The 15,647-nt window shown below is 34.1% G+C and overlaps 1 pseudogene; it reads left to right on the top strand.

Annotated features, from left to right (window-relative positions):
- The first annotated feature begins 4,918 nt into the window (after positions 1-4,918).
- On the top strand, positions 4,919-11,215 carry LOC120177156 (annotated as a pseudogene).
- Positions 11,216-15,647: the final 4,432 nt, after the last annotated feature.

Genomic DNA, 15,647 nt, shown 5'->3' with positions numbered 1-15,647 from the left:
AAACTCGTAGTGGTCATACCTCGTTCTAAATGTGGTATTTGGAATATCCTTCTCCTGAACTTTCAATTGATGATATCCAGATTGCAAGTCAATCTTAGAGAAGACCGAGGCTCCTTTTAACTGGTCGAATAAATCATCGATCCTAGGGAGATGATATATCAGCGGGTGCATTTGTAACTCGAAAGGCATCACAATAAACTCGTAGTGGTCATACCTCGTTCTAAATGTGGTATTTGGAATATCCTTCTCCTGAACTTTCAATTGATGATATCCAGATTGCAAGTCAATCTTAGAGAAGACCGAGGCTCCTTTTAACTGGTCGAATAAATCATCGATCCTAGGGAGATGATATATATTCTTAATGGTTACTCTATTAAGCTGCCTGTAGTCGATGCAAAGACGCATTGATCAATCCTTCTTTTTGACAAACAACACTGGAGCTCCCCATGGCGAGACACTCGGTCTTATGAATCATTTGTTTAATAATTCCTACAATTGTATCTTTAACTCTTGCAACTCTTTTGGAGCCATTCTGTACGGTGCCATTGCAATGGGCGTTGTTCCTGGCATTACCTCAATCTGATATTCTACCTCTCTATCCGGAGGTAACCCTGGTAACTCTGCAGGAAATACATCGGGAATCTCTGACTATAGGAATTCTCATTCCCCTTCTCTTTGACTCTAACATCCAGCACATTAGCAATGAACCCTTGACATCCTTGTAGCAATAACTTCTTTGCAGTCATCACTGATATCACATTTGCCAATGAATTCCATCTTTCACTAAATACAATGACTTCTACACCTTCTAGACTTCTCAACATTACTCTTTTCAGTATACAATCAATATTAGCATAATAATGATATAACCAATCCATTGCCAGTATCACTCCGAATTCGTCGAATGGTAATTCCATCAAATTAGTAGGGAATTCAATTCCCTGAATCCGTATGAGACACCCTCTACATGCCATATTTACCCAAGCAATGTGCCCTTGTCATACAATTGAAAGATACATGCTATTATCTCCGGGTCATCTCGATCCTCATTGGTCTTGAGGTTATACACTCGAGTAGTGAAGTGTATCTCTTGTAGAGTATAGGACTTTGACTGACTCATTCCTCTGCCTCTACCTCTTCCCCTCTGAGTAGTAGAAACATACCTCTCTAGCTGTGCAGATTCATCGGCTATCATGGGACAATCTCTAAAAAAATGCCCGGTGTCCCTACATTTAAAACAGGCTCCAGAAATCATTCGACATATTCCTAAGTGATTTCTTCCACAATGTGGACATTGTCTTACTTGGCTCTGGTTAGATCTCCCAGCTACAGATCCCACTGACTGATTTTTTCTACCTCTCATCGGATTTGATCCTCTAGCGGAGAATGGCACTGACTCTGATCTAGCTTGAGGTCAAGAGCCAACATCTCTACCCTTTTTTAATGGTGTAGAACTCGATGATGCACTCGTTCTTTTAGATGTATGTGCTCTTGAATTTCCAAACCTATCATTCTGAGCCCTTTCTAGAGCTTTAGCACAGTTTACGACCTCTTGAAATGAAAATAGATTTAACACAATTAACATCTCTTTCAACCGAGGACGTAATCCCTCTACGAATCACTCACAAGCATAATTCTCTGTAGGAATAAGCTCGGCAGCAAAGCGGCTAAACTTGTTGAATTCACACTCGTATTCATATACAGTTTGATTCTATTCCTTCATATTCATGAACTCTTGTTTCATCTGTTGGATGAACTGATCTCCTATGTATTTATGCTGAATTCCTCTAAGAACAAGGACCAGTTACTGATCAACAAACATCCTCAATGTAACATTAGTCCACCAAATCCTTGATTGCCCTCTCAGCAAGGAAACCTCCATCTAGCTTTCAGCATCGGAAAAAATGAAGTCCCTCCAGCATGATTTTCATGTCATTAAGGCAAAGGTTCATAGCAACAAGACATTCTTCACTTCACCTCTAAACTCTGGAGCACCTAAACCCTTCAACTTCTTTGCAACATTCATTCTCGGAGTTGAATTAGCAGAAGGTTGGAAACGTGCCAATACCGCGTCCAACGTCTTAAAGAACACATCTTGATCACCTAGAGGCACTCCAGAATGTGTCTATTCTTCACCTTGCCTGCCCAGGGCAGGTGAATTACTGCTCTCAGCGGCCTATCGTCTCCCGCTTCACTTCTAAACTATCTGTCCGAACATCTATAAGATACAACCATATAGTTCTATAAAAAAACACATACTTGTTATTCTATCAGATAAGAAGTTTCACTATTTTGTTGGCATGTATACATTAAGACACTCTAGACTCTGGTTTATGCCGAGAATTGACTAAACCATAGCTCTGATACCATAAATGTAACACCCCAACCCGTACCAGACCCGAATACGAGTCCGAGGTGTTTCATTGACCTTTCAAACATTGACTCTTAGAGAAAATCAGGGAATTTTAAACTTTCATTAAATAAAAGTTGTTAACTTACATAAGTTGACTAAAAATACAAAATCGATCAGAGCATTCATAGTTGACAAATTGTTTACATGCCAACACGCTAATTACAACAAAACATATACTTTTTCATTACTTCTGATTTGATCTTCTAGTAATGTTGTCCTTGCCACTCCTATTTCTGACCTTCTTGTTTCGTGGTACCTACATGTAAATCATTTACACGCTAAGTCACAGACTTAGTGAGGCATGAAATGAACATATAACCCATAGATTCATGAATATGCACTACTATCAATCCATAATGACATTGCATGTGCATGTATTAAATATACTTTGATATATATATATATATACTTATGATATGCACAAGTGAATTTTAACTTTTATAATAGTTTTCATTTTATCTTTGAATGCCCATGTACAATATTGAGAACAGGAGTACGTGAGTACACTGAGGTTGTGCACGAATGTTGTCAGCACAGCTTGAATAAATTCCACTAGGGGCACTGAATATTTGTCCCGAAGGACCACTATGTCCCGAAAGACCACTATATCCCGAAGGACCACTGATAATCCCTCGACTCTTGGCATGCTAATTATACCTATGACTATCATATTAATAACATGGTTTAAATATGATACATTCTCATTTCATATCTTTTATCACTTTTCATATAACATATAATTCACTTCACATGCACACATATGATACTTCCATTATTTTACATAACTGGATTGATTCTCTTATAATGACATTCATTCATATAATATCATTTTAAAGCATGGATGTACTATAATGTAAATCATAAATTCAACTATAAGATATAGACTTATCGCAAGTCTATCTCCATACAATTTTATCTAGGATATACACTCACCTTAGCCTTGCTTGCTTTGACTCGATCCTAATTCTTCGATTGTTCCGAACGATTACGTTCTATATCTACATAGTCATACATTGATACATATTATTATTCTAATTGATATATTCTAATCTCCCATTTCTTAAACTAAAAGAAAGGTACTTTCATTTCTTATTAAGTAGGTATCAGTACACTCTATAGTCTATCGGTACATCCCTTAACGTGTGTATCGATACACTACCTATGTATCGGTACATAAATTACATTCGAAGTTTTCATTTTAAGGGGTATCGATACACTTCCTATGTATCGATACACTTTGATTATTTCCTGAATTTTACCCTTGATGTATCGGTACATTGATGTGTACCGATACACCCTGCCCATAAATCTATTTTTGAGCATGAAAATCACTACATTCTAGCTCAATTGTCTCTTATTTCAACCCCTTTCATATCTTAACTTATATACACCCACTTAAACTAATTAATTCTCATTAAATGCCTCTTTAACTTCAAAATTCTATCCTCCACATAGCATTCAAGAATCATACTCAAATTTCAACATGTTCTAAATCCAATTCTAACACTTCATATTCCTTAATTAGGTTGATGACAAGTCAAATCCAACTTCCAATTCTAATTATGAACTTTATTTCAAGATTTCATTCAAGAACTCCTAATCTTTAATCTCTCCTAACTCCATCATCTTTTGATTTTAAGATAACTTAAGCTTTCCTTTAGCTTAGTTATCATCTAATGATCATAAACCAACCTTAAATTCAACAAGAAACTTAACCAAAACTCACCTTTGTTTTTGGCTCTCATGCATGAAGGAAGAAAAAGGGGAAGAGAACTCTGGAAGCTTGTTTTTGCTTCTTTCACTTCCACGTGGTTAATATATAACCAAACTTAACTATTTACTTGCAAATGACTATTTTGTCCTTCAATTCCTCCTTCTTTACATTTCAATCCTACACAACAAATCCCATATAAATCCTTATACTATTCAATTATTCTAATTTAATCACCAATGTCTGCAACTTTACAATTTAGTCACTAACCCGATATTGAGGATCTTACAATTAGAGTTTGTTTGATTGATTTTTTTTAAGTAAAAGCAATATGGTAAACATATAACCACTCGGTGAATTTTATTTTTTAAATAATAAAACATCCACTAAACAAAATATCATTATCCATAGTGACCTTCAAGTATCTCTTTAATCATGGTCATACTCAATCTACATATAACATTTTCTATATTAGATTGAGAAAAAATATTAATGCATCATATCTCCGATAATCTGTGTATATTTATATTAAGCAACAAAACCATTTCCCATTTTCTTTTAATTGTATATCTTCATCGTAGGGAGTTTTCGCACATTTGACAACAAAATATCCAAACTCATAAGTTTTTTTAACATAATGTGATAGCATTATACTATTACCTTATTTTATGACTTTAATATCAATATATCAGAAATATCAGTGACTTTGATGTAGTTTACCCAAGTATAAATTTACATAATAATAAAAAAAAACTAGGTTCATCTTTCTGTCGACGACTCCTTCCTGAAGTCAAAATTTATCTTTCCATTTGTTTTGTTGTTAGATTCAGATCATCCTTTGCCTTGTTCTCACCATCCCTCATCCTTATTCCTCCACGTCAAAAATCACGCATTCTCTCTTTCCCTTCTCTTTTATCTCACTCTCCTTTCTCAGATCAGAAAACATTCCCCATCTTGCTTATTCATCCACATCTCTCACCGTTTCCCGTTTACCATCGACCTCTCTGTTTCTAATCCCCTTTTCTAATCAGTATTTCCGTCATGGGTTTTAATGCCGGTTTTTATGAAGATATGCACGTAAAGTTCCCTTTGCCTTTTTCTTCTCGTTGACATGCAGTGATACGATAAGTGCGAAGGTTTTTTTTTTTTATCGAGATTGAAAGTGAGAGAAGGAGAAGCCGAAAGGGAAAAGGAAAGGAGAAGGAAGATGGCGAATCGGGTCGTGAAAGTGAGGAGAGAAGCAATTGCGGCATGCATGACTTGTCCTCTTTGCAATAAGCTTCTCAGAGACGCCACCACCACATCTGAATGCCTTCACGTGTGAGTCTCAGCCTCCCCTTCTGAGATTTCTTCACCTTTTGTTTCCCTTTCAAATTTCGTTCATATTTAGGTCATTTGTTCTTAATTCTTCAAAAATTTCAGCTTTGCTCCTCTTCTGATCTGGATTGCTCTTATTTTTCCCGTTTTCTTATCTGGGGTTTTTTTCTTGATTTCGCTCGTCTCCGTCTCTGTTGATTTGTTCGCCTGTTTTGTTTCGTATCTAAATGCTTCTTACCACTTACCAGTTGATATTAAGGCGTTTTGGTACAATAGCTTGATATTAAACTAATGCGTACGGATTAATTATAAAACCAGAGGGGAACAGTTATATTGCTTTTGTTGATTTATAATGCCTACTTTTGGAAATACTGTTGATTTGATTACGAGTCCGTTTGTTTAGAATCTGCTGCTCCTAGTTTTTGTTTTCCACGGCTTCTTAATGCCACGTAATTCAAATTTAGAGTCTTCTCCGAAGATGAGAGCTTTCTTTCTTTGCTTTTCAAGTTCATTACAAGATTCAAACTTTAATATGAATTTCCAGTTCTGAAATATAATTGAACCAACCTCTTTTCCTAGCTACATAAGAGTTTCAGTTGCTTCACTTTTTCAGCTTGTTTTCAGTTAAAATCTTTCCTTCAATTGATGTATGTGATATTTATTTCAGTTACAAGATTCAAACTTTAATATGAATTTCCAGTTCTGAAATATAATTGAACCAACCTCTTTTCCTAGCTACATAAGAGTTTCAGTTGCTTCACTTTTTCAGCTTGTTTTCAGTTAAAATCTTTCCTTCAATTGATGTATGTGATATTTATTTCAGTGCCTTATGAGTCTGTTCAATTTATGTGATATTTGTCTTTTCGTTTTGTATAGTTTGCAGAAAGTGCATATATGGTAAGATAGAAGATGAAGAACTAGAGTGCTGTCCGATATGCAACATTGATTTGGGTTGCGTTCCTCTAGAGAAATTAAGGTATCCTTTGTTTACACATCTTTCTATGTTTATTAGTACTTTCTTCGTGACACATAATTAGCCGTTCTAGTTTTAGTCTTGTCAATGCCCCAAAAGATATCTACTTGAGCACTTGTTTCAAATGGTCACTGGCAATGCTTACTGATTTCTTCTGTATTACATAGGATCATCAATCTTTATGAACTAGGAACCAGGTTTAAATGCATGGAATGAAAAGTTTGAAGTGGAAAGAGTAGAAATTGCAATGAATCATTCATTGTTACCAATTTTCGAAGAAGATAGGAAAACATTTATATCTTTACTGGCAACCAATATTGCTTAAGCTCTCTTCCATCTCCTGATGTTATTTGATTTCCCTTATCTAAGTGATATGAGTACATGTACTTAGCCAATTTCAAGTGAAATATTTAAGCACAATTCATCTGTGTTATGCAAACGTTAGAACTCATTGCTTTAATGGGATTGTGCGAGATCAGGGGCAAAACCATGGGAAAATATGTTGAATTGGAAAAAATTATACGTATCTTTTTTGTTTTCCTAAATAATCATTTTGTATCTTTCTTTGTTGAGTACCCACACATGCTTCATGTTGTTCAATCAAAATTCGGGATGAATAAATGTGTCTTGAGATTCATATGTTGAATTGGTAAAATGCACATCTTTTGGTTTTGCTGAATAATCATTTGTATCTTCTTTGTTGAGTATCCACATGCTTTATGTTCAATCAAAATCTGGGATAAATAAATGTGTGTTGAGATTCATCTGTGCTTCTGGAAATCAGACCAGACCATAATTTGCAAGATGTGAGGTCCAAAATCTTTCCTCTTAAAAGAAGAATAGTGAAGGCACCTGAAGTTCCACCCCCTGTTACAATGCCTACTAGAAGAAAAGAGAGATCACTCTCTTCTTTGGTGGTTAATGCCCCCAAAGTATCAACACAATCTACCATGACTGGAAAAAGGACAAAAGCTGTTGCCAGAAAGGCCAGTGCTTTGCGAGGTTCCAGTTTTCGGTGGATAGGCTTCTTAAAAGAGAGGAAGACTGTATGAAGGATCACCAGGAGAGTGCAAGCTCACTTGAAACACTAAATAAATTCACTCAAAATAAAAGACAGGTAAGTTGAGCCTAATAGTATAATGCTTTTTCTCTCACAGTATCCAATATTGTTTAATAATGCTCCTTTTCTTAAACACCCGTTTACTTGAACAGAATTTATGTTTTGATTCAACTAACGATATCTGATGTCTTTGTAAACTGAAAAACAGTGTATTTCTTCTGCTGAACCTAGCCAACACATGAATAAAGATGCCGAGAATGGTGATGAATCATGGGATGGGAAATTGGATCTCTGGAAACCTTTGTATTGTTTGGTGGAGGTTGCAATAAGACCAAGTCCTTCAAGTCTAATTCTAAATTAGAACCTAACCATGTCCCTAACACTGAAGCTCAAATAGGAAAAAGCAAAAATAAGGAAGATAAATGCAAATCAAACTTGAGGGTGAAAAGAATATTGCTGGCCCTGGAGCATCAGAATCTGTAACTCCTAAAGGTTATGCAGGATCCGTCGGAAGAGGGATTCTGGATTTGGGGATTCTGGAATTTCTCCGCAAACTGTGCTAAATGCAGCTGTCCAAAGCATGAAAGAAGAATTGGTCATGTTTGGCTCTCTTTAGTTGCCTCTGAAGACCAGTAAATTTATTATAGCCTTCAAACTCAAATGGTTGGAAAGCAGAGCTATCTTAAGACTATTTTCTCTTGGTCATAAACTGATTAAAATTTCAATGCTTTCAGGGCTTCCTTACCCCAGATTCCTGCAAATTACCTAAGGATAAAGTAAGTGCCTTTAGCAAATTCCTTCACAAGTCTTGCAATAGCTTGCTCTATATGTTCTTCCTTTTGTCTGAAGATTGTTAACTTGATCTGTTGCTAGTTAGCACTGTGATTCTTACCAATCAATTATCCTCTTTTTTGGTATCATAATCTCATAGTATTTGGCTTGACATATGGAAAAGGGAACATACATGTGGGTTGTTTCCAACTCTAGACTGGTAATGGGATTTGATAAATATTATATGCTGGGGTCTGTAAGGTAACTTGGAGTTATAAACTAAACATTTAATGGACCGTGAGACCAGAAAGATATGGGTGAAGGCAAAGATACTATATATTGAAAGTTTTCTGTGCAACTAGAACAAAGCTACTGAACTCATGGACAATTATGGGCTTACTGGTTGACTTACAACTATTTGTGTGTTCTTTACACCTTGGATATATCTAAAGGACCTGATATGCTGAGTACCACCAAATATTTATAGCAACTGATGCTCATAAACATTAGTCATGATGTAAGAAGGCTAGCCATTGGTTTTAACTAGAGTATATAGCTAGAGATAAAGCACTGGCGAGATCAACAATCATTATTAAAGTCAAGTGTTACCTGTTTAGACAGCATTTTGTTAGCCATCTTCTGTAATGTTAATATTAATCATCATGTTCAAGAAAGCATTTGGGCGGTGTGTGGATGGTTATAAAAAGATTAGGTATGCTTAAGGTAAAAAAGCAAATGTTTATAAAAGTGTGGTTAGACTTTAGAGTAGACAGTTAATAGTTGGATTAACTTTATTTTTAGATTGTTATATATGAAAAAAGTCTCTCCAGTCACTTCCTATCATTAATCCAGCTTCTATCCACTGATTACCCCCTCCCTCTTTTAAGCTCTTCTTTAAAGGTTGTGTTTCTTTGACTTGGTGAAATCATTTTTCGACATTATTTGTTTACTCTCATTATCTACTTTAACGGCAAATCATCTGGGCATGCCTTCCAGACATTGTTGCCTAGATCTTAGCTTTAGTTATCAGGTACATAATGGTGAAGTTAGCGTCGAGCAGATCATGTAACAAAAAGGGGCACTTTGATCGTGATATTTATTTACTTATAAGTTCCTTCCTTATACTGTAAGGAGTGAAAACTTATCGTTGGCAGGCTTCACATTAGATTCCATATTGGAATCCCAAAGCAAGCTGAGTACATCTTTTATTACGCTTGAACTACTCGATATAAATTTGAGAACTGAATGAAAAAGTGACATGGTGAACAGTTATGTCCCAAATGACCTGTGAATTGTAAGGTGAATAAAAAAAGAAATACGTATGCAATTTTGTTTCTTTTGCCAATTTACTTTGTTATTATTATCATTTTTTATTTAAGGACTGTGGTTCGTTGTCACCAGCTATAGTGAATCCCATCGTTCCATTTGTTTCATCTAAAGATGCATACTCCTGCCTGTTTTCGATCTCTTTTCTGTTCTATGGCACAGAAAATTTACATTTTGCATGAACCATATGGATTAATGACCATATTTTCACTAGTTTTGAACTGAATTATAGTTATCTGTCAGTCTCTTTAGTTAGGGGCCTATACAGGGGTGAAGCCAGAAATTTTATATTGGGGCCAGGATTGAATTATATAATTTTGAGGGGGGGAGGGAATGCAATTTACCATTTATTATTAGCTTACAACTTTATAAATTTTGAAGGGACTAAAATACAATTTTTCCATTTTGATTAAACTGTTATTTTCATTGAAGTTTTGATACAAAAACCGAAAAGTTAAACTTTCTGACTTCTGAAACGATAGAATGATTCATATTTGTTCCTTTGTGGCAGGGATGGAAACATGCCTGTTCTTTTTATTCAAAAATACCTTACGAAGAATTGGATCTCCCCAATGAAGCTGAGGTGAGTTGATCTCTCTTTGAATGTTTTCTGATGATACACTAAGCAGAAATTTGGCCAAAATGATTTCTGTCTTTCTTTTTGGTTTTCAATGCGTACATTCTTCAAAGAAGCTCTTTGTACAATGTGATGGGCTGCTTTATTTTTAGGCTTATTAAACAAGTTGGTACCTGACAACTTTTATCAACTTTGTATCTGAAATTGTCAATTTTTCTCAAATTGGTACCTGCTTTGATTTGGCATCTCAACACCCGATCAAGCTGCTGACGTGGAATTGACTGGTCAAAATGATGATGCCATTAAGAACCATGTGTCACAACTTAATTGGTTGTTGGAATACCACATCAACACAACTAATTTGAGAAAAAAATCCAAGTTTAAGTACCAATTAAAGAATTCTTTTCAATTTCAGGTACCAATTTGAGACAAAAAAAAAGGTTCAGATATCAATTTGTATAATATAAGCCTTATTTTTATGCATGGATAATCTGAAATATGGTTAGAAAACAATAGTCGAGAACCTTATTCTTCAGTTTGTTAAGAACATATTTAGGGGACAGCCCAATTCTGAATGGCAAACCAATCCAATATACCTCTCACTGCATAAACAAATCTCTTTAGTGGATTATCTAGAATTACTTTGGTCGTTTGTTGTTTGAAGTCTCTAAAGTTTCCAACCAAATGTGAGAAGAAAGTAGCTGGATTATCTTAATGCATACTTGTATTGGCAGGTTGAGATTAAATGCATGGGACAACCTGTACTTCTCACACTGCAGTTGTATAATTTAGTGAGTCTGTGGCTACAAACAGCATCGACATCACAGCGTGTTGCAGCATCTGTTGGGTCTAGTGCAAGGGATTTTGTGATGGTATTGTCATGCTCGGAAAGTCCCAGGTCAATAATAATGCATTCTTTCATTCTTTTTCCCACCACATCAGTAATCTCAATGCATATATAGATGATGATATTATCATTATTCAATCCTTCACCGGCAATAGAGTAGGACATTTTGATACACGGCATGTATTCTATGGAAGGCATACGTTGGGTGAGTTGTTCTTTAGTATATTCCATGAAAGGCAAACGTTGAATGAGTTGTTCTTTATACAATGGTTTATTTTTCGTTCTCTGCATACAAATCTGTTTGTGGCCATGCAGAGGGGTTAACTACCCTAACTGTATTGACATGATTTTCATGTCACTACTTTCTACTTTTCCGTTTACAGCTTCAACTGACATCATTAACCCAATAGGCTAAATAAATATCCAAATCTATTTCTAGCTAGAAGCCAATACTAAAACAAAACTGCTCTCTATAAACCATTATAGCAAGCAAATGATCATCAGAAGAACCAGCTTATACATCAGCTCATATTCGTAAAATTCCAAAATCGAACACTTACCAATTCCACTCTAACCCAAGTCAGATCATATTGGTAAAATTCCAAAATCTAACACTTACCAATTCCACTCTAACCCAAGTGATGCAAGGGTCCTTAGGGCGGTTCCAGGATCACATTTTGACTTAAATGAATAATATATTTTTGGAATCTTCACCAACGTTTTTGGATTAGTTAAGGTCGGATATTTTAATTTCACCTTTTATCGGATTTACGTCTTATCAAAGATTCACTTGGAAGGATTCGAGAGTCGATTACGTGTAGAAGGATGAGCATCCCACATCACCCTTTCGATACCAACACAATTACAAATTGTCTTAATAGAAAAAAAAAATAAAGTTTAAGCCGAAATAAAAAAAATCCAAATTAATTACCTTGAGTTTTGTTATTGTAAAATAATATTAATTAAGGTTTTGAAAAAGATAAAAATAACAATAAATTAGGTCTAATTTGGAAAAGTAACATTAGAATTTAAATAAAAACGGTAAATTTAAAAAGGCATGCAATAATAAATAAATAAAAATTATTCAATCAATGGATCATAAATATAAAGGGAAATGTTAATTTAAAAGTAAAAAAATTAAATTAGAGTTAAATTTTAAAAATCTAAAAATAAATCAAATAATAACTAATGAAAAAGAAATTTAAATTAAGAACATGAATGAGATTAGAAAATGATAAGTGACGTCTATTAAAAAATAAAAATTAAATAATATATATTTAATAATAAACTGATAATTTAAAAAATGTAAAGTTAATGAATTAAATCAAAAGTGGAAAAGTTAAATTAAAACAAATTAAAATAAAATTCTGTACGAAAAGATTAAAATAAATTATCTCCTATCTGTGTGAAAATATACGAATTTTATAGAAATTTAAATTAGATCATCAAGTCAATTAATTGATTATAAAGTCTAAAAATATATTTTTTAAAAAAAATCAATTCATGTTTTTCAAATTTTGGATTAAAAATCTTTTTTTATTTAAGACCCACCATCGATTTTCATAAAAAAAAACTTCAAGAAAGACTAAATCTATGAATATTTATTAAAAGCCGTTTTCTCATTCTCACTTAAATAGGATTTAAAAAAAAAAAAAAAAGCTGGCCAAGCGATTGAAAACACAAGCAAAAAAGAAAAAAAAAATCCTTTTTATTACTTTTGATCGTCGAATTACAATGACTTTAGTGATTCTTATTTTCTATTCTTCATTTTCTCTCTCCTCATTTCTGTCTATTTTTTGTCTAATGAGATGAAGAAGATTTTTATTTATAATTTAGTCTAAATTATTTATATCTATTTTTTGTCTAATGAGATGAAGAAGATTTTTATTTATAATTTAGTCTAAATTATTTATATCGATGATAAGATGTACCTAAATCATATAAAAAATTTCTAAGAAAATAACATCAAATCTTAGATGATCACATCAATTAGCATAATCTTTTTTTTCTTGATAGAAGATCAAATTTTATAATATTATTTTTAGATAATTTCTGATATGATGATATTTTCTTCCTCACTTAAATCAATATGAATATACTCTCAAACATTCATATAAGTTTACAACCCGAACAAAAATTGAGTATTCCATCAAGCAGTCGGTGGAAGGAAATGCGGTACTTATTCAATCTCTTTCGATTTCACTCCAGTAAGGTTTTCTTATCTTCCTAGCAAGATGGTGTTGCTGTTCCATTATTCGTTTGTTTAGCTACATAAAACAGCTTTATCTTTAAGTAATTGTCTCCACAAATAGCTTGATAAAAAATATTCTTCCGATCCAAGTTGACGTTGTGGTAAAAGAAAATCGATATGTTTGAAGAAGATACGGATTCGCAGAACTAGATATTGAAGAAAAACAATGAACTCTTGGATGAGTTCGCAGAGGTGGAGGGGAGGTTTTAAGTGGGGTTGGGTGGTGTCGAAGAAGATGAGGGAGGAGAAAGTAAGGGCGAGAGATCTGAAGATGTTGGGAATTTAGGAAAGAACTAAATGAATTATGGAAGAAGAAGAAAAAAGATTTTTTTTTTAAAAAAAATGAGTTAATTAGATTGATAGGATATTAACATATTAAGATTTTTTAAAAGAAATTATTGTTATTTTTTTGAGGTCATTCGAATATTAAAAATATGAATCTTTAAAATCAAATAATTAAAAATAATATCTAAATTATCTTGTACTTACTCAGATTAATAAAAAATAAAAAAATTGAAAACTAAGTAAAACATAACTTTTCATCTAAAAATATTTTATAACTTCTATAATTCAAATAATCATTTAATAATTTCAACCCATACTCTTAAATCAGATAATTAAAAGAAAAAAAATGTAGTTCCAACATCATGTCGACTAGTTTTAAACGATACTATTTATCAAGGGCGGATGTATGTGGCCTCATTTTTTTAATTTCTAAATCCGCCGTGATCATTCATCCGCCATGGCATAGGATTAACTCAGTCTGCAGATTTGGTATCAAGTATTGTACTAGAACAACACATAGAAGGCAACTCCTAACCCACGGAGAACAACTATCAGAAAGTACTTGAAGTTCCGTTGGAACATGGTAAAATGTTTACTTCTTCAACCATGCTTGCGTCGAGCTTCAATAGCATCCCTGTAAACAAAACAAAAATAAAGTAAGAGTCGAATGAAAATGACAAAAATGAGTAGAAAATATAAATATAAACAATAACGTGTTATTGAAGTTTCACTGTTGGAACCTGACTGGGCTGTTGCAACAATAACGTGTTTTACTCCTTGGATTTGAAATGTTAAATTTGTAACATTAGTAAGTATGCTGTAACTAGTTTGAAAATCAAGCAATGCAAGCAAACAGCTATATAAAGGAAAAGAACTGTTTGGTTGTAACTTTGACACTTTTAAATGGGTGTATGATGTCTCTACTTTTATGCTATATGCTATGGGGTTGCTCATGTGGACTGTTTTACATGTTATCAGTGCCTCAAGTTCAAGACAGGTCAAGCACAGGATGCAAAGAAGATGGAGAAGATGAGCACATATTCTTCACTTTGATGGCTCGGGGACCTGATGGTATTGTTTTTCATGTCTTTGTAACAAGAATAACTTATCCATACGCACGTAGAAATCATTATTTATGAATATCATGTGACAATTAAAAGCATGCTATTCAAACTCAAATCTATTTAAGGGGTCAATGAGGAAATAACACATATTTTGTGCATAGCCATGACTTTTGCTAGGATATTATTCCTTCAAGTAATCGTCTTTTAAAATCTTAAATTCAAAGCGGTAGACAAATGGTTTGGAATTTCATTGACACAGAATCCATAATCAATAATCTAATTGGATAAGATTCTGAAAATCTGGTGGTGGTCCTATGTAGTTTATTTACATTTTGTTACATATCCTTTACTATTTTACCTGTGCATGCATCTAGATTTTTAACTAATTAGCATTCTTCCGTCTGATGCAGTGGACATGTCAGAAATTACTGGGAAAGAGCAGTTGGAAGCACAGCCTGCGAAGAAAGGAAGGGGAAGGAAACCAGAGCTTGATTTGGAGGTTGGTTTTGAGCAAACGTGATGAATTTTTAGATAAAATTTATAGCCAATGATTTGACCGGGAAATTTTGAAGATGGAAACATTGCTTATTTTTCTGATTCACACATTCTATGGAGTATGGATTAAGCTTACAACTGTGCAAGTAGAATTATGTATTCCCTTTGCCTCAATGAATTTGGATAAAATCAGTGGAAAGCAGAGTGGGAGGGAGGTGGGCCATATCTCTGATTTTGGCATTGCTCCAGTCCAGGATGTAGAGTGTAGACCCACTGAAGTTGACTGCTACACGATTCTCCATCTGAATCATTTGATAATTGAAGCGTGGCATTGGAGTAATTGCCGACCCCTAGGAAAACACCTCCTTCAAACGTTTACCCCACTGCCCACAACTGCATGTTCGCTGTACAACAGTGCGACTATGTGGTCAATTTCAATGCGGCTTGGGATTTATCCTTCTCTGCCCCCAACTCTCTGTTCATATTGATAAACCCTCTTTTAAACGTCCTGTCTTTAATAATTAAGAATCAATCCCTTTTGCTGATTGATGGGGTAA

The sequence above is a fragment of the Hibiscus syriacus genome, unplaced genomic scaffold, assembly GCF_006381635.1.
Source record: "Hibiscus syriacus cultivar Baekdansim isolate YM2019G1 unplaced genomic scaffold, ASM638163v2 tig00112285_pilon, whole genome shotgun sequence".
Lineage (NCBI taxonomy): Eukaryota > Viridiplantae > Streptophyta > Magnoliopsida > Malvales > Malvaceae > Hibiscus > Hibiscus syriacus.
This window is presented reverse-complemented; position numbering and strand designations above follow the sequence as displayed.